This window comes from Medicago sativa, chromosome 4 (genome assembly GCF_051527215.1).
Source record: "Medicago sativa cultivar Bolivia chromosome 4, Bolivia_mono, whole genome shotgun sequence".
Lineage (NCBI taxonomy): Eukaryota > Viridiplantae > Streptophyta > Magnoliopsida > Fabales > Fabaceae > Medicago > Medicago sativa.
The window spans coordinates 62667516-62677464 of record NC_140752.1 but is presented as its reverse complement, the minus strand read 5'-3'; positions in this window follow the sequence as shown (position 1 = coordinate 62677464).

Genomic DNA, 9949 nt, shown 5'->3' with positions numbered 1-9949 from the left:
TGAAAAAAAGATATTGTGAATGTAAAGAGGATATGAGATTGGATTGTAGCCCACAAATTTGTAGTTGTTAGATTAATCTTTACTCTTTCGTTTCAGTTTGACCACAGTATCTCAAACTTCTTATTCCTTAACTCAAACCATTTGAACTATTCAACCCCTTGAAACAATTTATTAGTTAGGATAAAGATACTAATTTAAAATAAAATATAGTTGTAAACTACATATACTTTATATTTGTAAAAGCAAATATCTTAATAAAACTATATAATATTTTTACAAAAATTACACAAAATTACGAGTTATATTTTTTGTAAAAAAAACTTTACAATTTATACTAAAGTTACTTTAAATTTATACTGATTTATATATCAAATAACTTAAATATTCACTAACTTTGTATAGATTAATATTCAATTTAAAATATATATATATAGTTAAACTTAAATAAATATGTAAATTGTTCGAGTAAAAGTAAATAAAATAAGTACGTTAATTTCCGTTGCATTGCTTATATTCTCTTACTATCATTTTTAGTTTTTATGACAAAGACAGAAATGAAAATAGGCATGTTTCAAGACATAATGATATGTTTTTCTTTTTAACGCTAGAACATGTTGTAATTGTCATTGATGAGAATTAGAACAAATGGCGTGTCACTATGCAACTTTAAACGGAAAAGCTGCACTTAAAATGCATTAAGAGGTAACATTAAAATTCAAAGTAAAAACATGTCTCCACTGAGATACGCTTTGTTAGTGTTGTCTCCACCGCACTTTTCTTTGCGTACTCCTTTGTTGTTGTTTTTGAAGCAACACAAGCCAAAATTGCTTGGAATTATGTGATGACGAGTTTAGCATCAGGGTGCAAATGACATGGACGAGGCAATTATTTTTATAAAAGTTTCTTAGACAAATAATTTATTTCAAATGGTTCTATCTCTCTTTTTCTCAAAATGAAAAGCTTATGCAAAGGAAGTGGAGAGAAACTACTCATGTTATTGTTGAAGATGTGAAGAAAAACAGTACTTCACTAACAAAAAATAGGGATAAGGGTGATACATTTGAAGACTATTATACATTAAGAAATTTAGCACATTCCAACCTTGATGACAATGTTGTTTTCGAGGGGTGTGTCTTCAAGGATATAGTAAAGGCTGATTAGAGTAGTTTAAGTAGTTAAGAGGTACTTTTTTAGGATATAGTAAAGAACAAACTAAGAGTTACTAACTCTACGATACCATTCAGCATTTTCCACATTTTTTAGGCTGATATGTTTAAATATAAAGGATTCTCATATAAAGCTAATATTTTTTCTTTCTCTTCAACGTGCACACATATGCATGCAAGGATGTTAATATTAATTTCGTGACTTTACATTTAATATGAAAATCTGCATATCAGTGACGATGACGTGAAGAACCTGTGTTTGATTGAAATTGAAATGCTGCTTCAGGAAAACAGACAGTCGCTTACTGATTTCAAATCTATGCCCAGGCCAAACGCAACAGACATGCCAACTTTCACAAACAAGCTTATCGTTGATGAGCTAAATTACAACAAAGATGAACTGGAAAAGACACACGCTGATATGTTACTGATGCTAACTGATGAACAAAGATGTGTGCATGACAAAATCATGGAGTCCGTTGATTCTGACGACGGTGGTTTCTTTTTCTTATATGGTTACGGTGGTACTAGAAGAACCTTTATATGGAAAACATTATCGGCTACTGTTAGATCGAAGGGGTTAATTGTATTGAATGTTGCATCCAGCACTATAGCGACTCTTCTATTACCAGGTGGAAGAACCGTGCACTCGACACTAACAGTCCCTATTGAGATTAATGAGGCATCATCGCTTACGATGGAAAAGGATAGTCCTAGGGCAGACCTGGTGCATGCTGCAAAGTTGATAATTTAGGATGAGGCTCCAATGATGCACCGATGGTGCTTTGAGGCAGTTGACCGATCCATGCATGATATCATGTCCAAGAATGATCCCATGTCCAAGAATGATCCCTTAAACGAGTTTATACATTTTGGTGGAATGACAGTAGTTTTAGGTGGTGATTTCAGGCAGATATTGCCTGTTGTTCGAAAAGGAACGAGGCAGGATATTGTTGATGCCTCAATCAATTCATCAAAGATATGGGCTTATTGTAATTTGTTGAGGCTTACTGTTAATATGAGATTAGGTGCATCTTCGGTACCTACAGAGCAGGAAGAAATTGTTAATTTTGGTAATTAGAGACGTCAACAACACTTCGGATGAGAATGGTGAAATGCAGGTAGAAATTCCTGAAGATTTGCTCATATCAGACACAACAAATCCGTTGATGTCACTTATAGACTTTATGTATCCCGATTTGAATGATTACCTTGGTGACCCGCTATTTTTCCAAGAAAGGGAATACTCGCACCAACACTTGATTCGCATGTTAACGAATATATGATGTCACTGATTCCAGATGAAGAGAAAAAGTATTTAAGCTCTGATTCTGTTTGTCGATCGGGTGAAAATTCTGATGTCCAAAGCGAGTGGTTCACAACAGAATTTCTTAATGGTACTAAGAGCTCTAGAATTCCAAATCACCGGTTGAAACTAAGGGTGGGATGTCCAGTTATGCTGATGAGAAACATCGATCATGCCAATGGATTGTGTAATGGTACGAGGCTGACAGTTACACATCTAGGGAAGAGCATGATAGTTGCTACCGTAATTACAGGAAAAAGGGTAGCTACCAGGGTATTCATTCTGAGGATGAATCTTATTTCGAGTGATCCAGGACTACCCTTCAAATTCAGGCGCAGACAATTTCCATTGACGCTTTGTTTTGCAATGACAATAAATAAAAGTTAGGGTCAATCTTTATCTCGAGTGGGAGTTAATCTTCTTAAGTCTGTGTTCACGCATGGACAACTCTATGTCGCTGTCTCTCGAGTTACTTCTAGAAAAAGTTTGAAGCTGCTCATCTTGGATGAAGATAATAATGTTTGCAAGGAGACCACAAATGTTGTGTATCGTGAAGTTTTTCAAAAAGTATGATCATTGGTTATGTTTTACAATTGTTGTTGCTATAATTTAGAAAACAAAAGTTGCGTATTGTTTGGAAGTCATTTTTTTTTATTTCTTTGTAAGGCGTACTGGTCATTACAAGACATGCAATTTCTATATAAGCAGATCCTCCTGCCATTGACTTTTAATTGATGCACTTTTCAGGTATAACAATACGCGGAACGTTTTTTTTTTTTACATCGTTGTTACCCTAAAATACAATATTTACTTTAGACCATTGATTTTGTAAAAAATAAAAAAAATAACAATCGGCGTTTCTGTAGCCCAAACTATACTTATACACACCCGTAAAAAATTTAACGTTTGCATTCACAGACTAGGTGTATACATCTGACACTGACTATTATATAAAAAAATATAAAATTTTTAGTTTTTATGATTAATAAAATACATTATGTCAACAAATAATAATATACAGTACGTTGACGTATTTTTGCAAAAATATTACATATGCTAAGATGATATTTTTTTCCCATGTCAAATTTAAATTATAACCACACTTATAACTTTAATACTATAACATAATATAAAATCTATACATTTGATCCTAAAAGTTTTTTATTTCCCGTGCTTGGCACGGGTCACTATACTAGTGGTTGGAAATAACACAAGGGTCACACACAAGAAATATGTTTTTTTTCTTCCCTTTATGCATGGCTTTACTGTACATTAAGAAATAGACACCCCTATTGTTACAACTTCCATGCTAGCTAGAATAGAAATCATAAAATTGATGTAAAATATGAACACGTTGTAATTGAACGAGAAACAGTAACATCAATTAGATACTCATACAACACATCAAAGAGCAACATCAATAGCTAGTCTATGTAGTAATTCTTTAGACAATGATGTATGCACGTATAAAATTGGGCTCTCTATGTCAAGTCGTTATAGGTGGACGGTTTCTTTCTACAATCAACAGTTTTTTTATTTTTTATTTTTTGAGGAATTCAATCTATAGTTCTTGATGAGTTATCATGCTATATAGATAGATACCTTTGTCTATTAAGATGTTCGTTTCAATGTCTATTCTACTTATCAAGATAAAAAGATTGAGGGAGAGGAGGAGCAAAGTGACATAGATAAAGTGATAGAAAATTGAATAAAAGAGAAAATTGATTTAAACCAATTTGTTCAAACTTTCAACACTAGCCACATACAACAAATTAACTTCACAACATGCATGGATTCTGGCATAAACAACTTAAGAGAGGAATATTTAGGTTTAATTGATCCCGTTTTTTTAAACAATTTTAGCTCATTATGGTTTCCTTCTTTGTGGTTTTGGCGGTCCACATCCCAATTCTTTTCTCAAATTTACATTAAGTTAATATTATTTTATTGAGGTGACACACAACTTTCACCACCTGTGTGACTTTTCTTTGAAATTAATAATTCCTAATTCGTATTCATTCTAGATTGTACGAGTTGATTTTGGCATTTTCTTTTTAAGCCTAGTAAGTGATATCGTATGAGCGTAAAATTTAGAAGAAATTTGAAGAGAGACCATGGAGAAAACAAAAGGGGGCAAATTCGCTCAAAAAAATGGAATTAAAAGTACAATTAAACCTAATTTTTTCACCAAGAATATTTCTTTTTAAACATTTGTTCGATCAAATTCAATTATGATATCACTGTCTCGTAAGTACAGTGAAATGGTAATAGTTTGCCAAAATATTTGATAAGTTGTGGCGTGAATTTGAATAAGAAATAATCACATTCCTCATATTTAGTGTGTGTGAGAGTTTCACCACTAGTTCTTTGAAACCAAAAAATAAATCATGATACCAATTTATTCATCTTAAAGATGAATTTCTAATCACTAGGCTACTTGACAAAAAAATAATTTACAAATTAAACCTCATTTGAATCAAGAGAAATGCTAGCAACACTCTCTTTTGAGCACTCTCTCTAGCACTCATTCTTTTATTGGGTGAAATCAATATAAGATTTTGCAAGCCATAAAAGTATCTCAAACTTTAATTTTTTCACAATTTGGGAAAAATATTCCTTTGTTGATATAATCATTTCGAATATGGAGCAAAATAATGATTCAAGCCTTCAACTCTTGGCGGCATCAAACTACATATGTGTCACGTTATAAGGTGATTTTAGGTTGGAAAAAAGTGCAAGTGGGCAACCACATCCCATATGCTATTTAAATTGGTGGACGTTTGACAAATGATAATTTGAAGCAAAGTTGTGTGCGCAAAAAATTGGATTATATGATATTTGATAGCAATGGATTGACAAGCATTTCGTCGTTTTCATATGTAAGTGCACATACTCATTGACAGACCTAAACCCCTCCGAAGGATTAGGCTTTTTGGTTAATGAAATCTAAGAATTCAATTATTATGGCATTGCTTATTGTGTGAGCAGGGGTCAACTCAATCTTCTCAATAATAAGACGGTTATACTTTAACAAAAGTTTGGTCTAGTGCTATAAAAACCGATCTTAACCTTGTTGGTCTCGAATTCGAGCTCTGCTAATAATATCTTTAAAGTTTGTAAGTGTTTCTTGTTCTCTAAGTTTTTCTCTGTCTTGAACTGAAACATCATCCTCTCATTCTATATTTATCATTGTTGAAAGGATAAAAAAAGACTGTTAGGCTTTAGTTAATCACTTATGAGATTAATATCATTTTGTGGAATGTTGGTTGAGTCAAAAAGAACCAAGGCTGACATGGAATGCTTCAATCTCTCTGCACATTTCATTTCACAAGCACACAACTGATCGCTGCATACAACTTCTGTGTGTTTGCTTAGTACTTAGTAGTGCTATGCTATCATAACCATGTCAAGCGATTCATAACCATGCAGCATCAATGACTCGTATTTATTCACAATTTTTGGGAATGACACTGACACGTATTCATATATGGTTGAACATCCTATTCACACAGGTGTGACAAAATAGACGAACTAAACGAAATTGTATCTATTACTAATATAATAACAATTATGCTGAATCTCGCGATAAGATTGATCACGAAATTGTCCCGAATTAACCTGCAACCATCCATTTACATTAATTTTATTGGTGAAAGCACTATTTAATTATTTATAGAGCTACACAAGACCACGACCACTTCACATCTAATCTAATTATTAATTTTATATAGCTTCATATGATTTCAATTGGATTGAGGCACTGAGCTATACAGTGGTTTGAAAGGATATTGGAATAAATAACGGTGTGACGGTGGATATTTCACTTTTTGAGGGTGTGGCCTTTTTCTTTCAGACACATGACCCGTTTTTTAAAAATATAATGGCAGTACAAATATGAAAGAAATGAAATAAATGGGGACTTTATGCTTTGGATCAACAAATGGATTAGTTAAAAAAAGTTAAGCATGATAAAATAAAGGTGTATTCATTACTTGTAATTTCAGCGATAAGAAACACTTCTACAAACCTCAAAAGTGGAAATTGAGTTTTGAATGTTGTTTGGTTTGACTTTTTATAATTGCTTCTATCCTCCAAAAGCAATTATCCTTAAAGCTACAATTCCTAGCTTTTGGCTTTCCTAGAATCAATTCTACATTAAATTTTATATTTTGATTATTACAACTTATTATTTTCCATTATTGTCCTTTATCAATTCTCCTTTTTGCTTTGTAATTAATTTGATGAACCAAATTTAATCAGAAAACTTAACGAACCAAATTAGCCCCCGAAAAATGTTTATGGTCATGAGTTATCAAATTTTGAATTTTCCTTTACGATGTCCCCATTCAGATTTACTGTATTTTTTCTTTTACCTTTCTTTTACACTATATTTTATCATTTTTGGCAACCAACTCTAGTATTATTTAACTTAAATATATTTTATCAAAAAATATAAAATATATGAACAAATATTTTGTAAAAAAAGTTAGTTTAATGATCGTATTTATTATGTTTTAAATTAATATATAGAAAATTTATTTATTTAACTTAAATAATATATCTACAACATTTAGTATTGATCTACATATACATTCAACTATGCACATTTACTTGAATTTAGCTATGTCTGTAATGCCCCATTTTTATTTAATTATTTTTAGTAGATGTGTGAATATTTTTATACGACTTTATTTGTTATATATATGATTTTATGTGAAATATATATATTTTATATGATTTAAGGGGATATATGGTGTGATGCTATTTTATTATATGATTTATGGAGTTGTGTATTATTTGAATGAATATTGTTTTATTATTTGATAAGATAATATGAGGAATAGAAATAATATAGAAATAGTATTTATTTGGGTTTAAGGGGAATAATGAGGAATTAATAAGAAATTAAGGGAGTTAAGTGAGAAAAGAAAAGAGTTATATTTTTGGGAGTAAAAGAAAGAAAAAAAGATAGAAACATTTTCACGTACAAACATTAGAAAAACTGGTTTTTGGAGAGAAAGAGGAGAAGAACCAAGAGAAAGCTAGGAGAAGAGCTAGGAAGAGAGAATCCAACCGTTTTTGCTGTAGAATTTGCTGAGATAAGGTAAGGGTGGGATTCCTTTCAATAATCATAATATATAATTTGAAAATTGATGAATTTGTTGTTCTTGGTTTTTAGGGTTTGAGAAGTTATGTTAGATGATGAATTATGATGAAACTTGTTGTTGAATTGCATGATTATATGTTGTTTTATCTCTTATGTTGTCTAATAAACCTGTAAACATGTTTCTAATTCATTTTGGGTGATTAGGGGATCAAAAATTGGGTTTTGGGGTGAAAAATGGTGCAAAAATCGTAACAGCCTATGCCAAATCGTGCTCCGATTTTGCCAAATCGTGCTCCGATTATTTACGAATGAAAATGCAAATTTTGACCCAGAAAATCGTACTCCGATTTTCCAAATCGTACTCCGATTTGACAGCTTTCCCTGTTTCGCGTTCTTGCGTCTTTTTCACCCGTTTCTGTTTTGAATTAGCTTTCGATGTAAACATAAAAGTTGTAGATAATTGAGTTAGCTTTCTAATGGCTTTGGAGTGACTAGAAAATTATTTGTAGATTTTGAGTTATGATGAAAATAGTCCAAGTGGGCCTTCAGAAAATTTTAAGAAAACTTAGAATAACTAATCCCAAGTTAGTCCAAAAACTTATGGTTGGTTTCCCAACTTCAAACTTAAGTGTTAGGGATTTAGTTGAGGTGTTTTATGGATATTTGACTTATGTTCTATTGATCAAAACTTAATTGCTTTTGGGGGATGTTTTAGACTTTGAGATGAATTTAATTGATTTATATATATGCTATGTTGTTGATTTCCGTTGTTGATGTCGTTGTATCATCTGATGTCGAAGTTGGGGAGTGTGTCATAATTGTTTTAGGCACATATGTTGTTGTTGTAGTCGCTGTTGAAGTTGTATGTTGATATACACAAGTTGAGTCCATTTGCATACTCACATCTGTTGGGGGCTTATGCCCTGGAATGTTCATCATTCAACCCGTTGGGGGCTTATGCCCTGGAATGTTTATCATTCACCTGTTGGGGGCTTATGCCCTGGGATGCTTTAACCATCCAAATTGTTGGGGGCTTATGCCCTGGAATGCTTAGCATTCAACGCGCGTAGATTGGTACCACCTGCATGATGCATTAGTTGTTGTCGTTGTCGCATTGTCAAGTTGTTGTTGTCGTTGTCGCATTGTCGAGTTGTTGTTGTCGTTGTCGCATTGTCGAATTGTTGTTGCCGTTGTCGCATTGTCGAGTTGTCGGTGTAGTTGTTGATAATGAAGTTGTTGTTGTTGCTGCTCTTTGTTGCGGAAAATGATTATGTTGTTGCTATATGTATTCTTTATATACATTATTAATGATGTATGTTGTGATATGTTGTTGCTTTCATTAATTTGATGAATTATATATTATTATTATTGGATAAGTTTCTCACCCCTTCTGCTTGAAAATGTTGCCCTTCGTATGGGTAACTTGCAGGTAATGATGGCTTGTAGGTTGGTTGGCTCAAGTGTCTAAGGCTCTGATACATATTAGGATGGGGATTCGTCGCGAATGTTTTCGTTTTCTTCATTTCTTTTATGTATCATATTTTTGGGAAAAGACTTAATAATGGAGTTTATCGTTGTTGAAAATAATGTTGATTACGTTGATGCCTTTGTGCCAAGATTTTCCTTTATGTTGGATTTGGTCGAAATTGTATTTCCTAAGGAATTATTCCGCTGCAGTTTTGGAGATATTTTAAATGTTGATTTAAATAAATAACTATTTTCTATTTATGAAATTTTGATTAGCAGTGTGACACTCCGTTGTATGGTTTACTCTGATTATAATAATTAATATTACGTTGTTGGGAGAACGGGGTGTTACAATGTCCATTTTAGTAATTATACATTCAAAAACAATTTTGATAAAAACTATCCAAACAACATTCAGTTTGTTTAGTCAATTCTGCATTATTGTATCCAAACATAAATCAATTCTCTCAAAATCAATTTTGTCATAATCAATTCTATCAGAATCAATTCCGTCAAAATCAATTCTATTCAAAGCTGAACCAAACACACACTTAGATTATTAAATATTGTTCATATATAATTTTTAATGCCTTATATTTTTTTTATGAAATATGTATTGTTTTTTTGTATGAGTGAGGATCCATTGACACCATAGGTTGACACCAAATCATGACCATTAATTTCTGTTGATCCAATATTTATTTCTTAAAACCTCACATGATCTCTCCTTGGTTTTGTATACGTGAGTAATTCTCTCTTATTTACCTAAACAATGTTTTGCCAATCTGCTGTTTGTCGAAGAATATTCTTCCTCTTATTTTTATTGTCTCAATTTAGTTTTGTTTAGTAACACTTGTTCTTTGTTGTAATGGCGTGTGGCATACGTAGTAACCATTAACATGG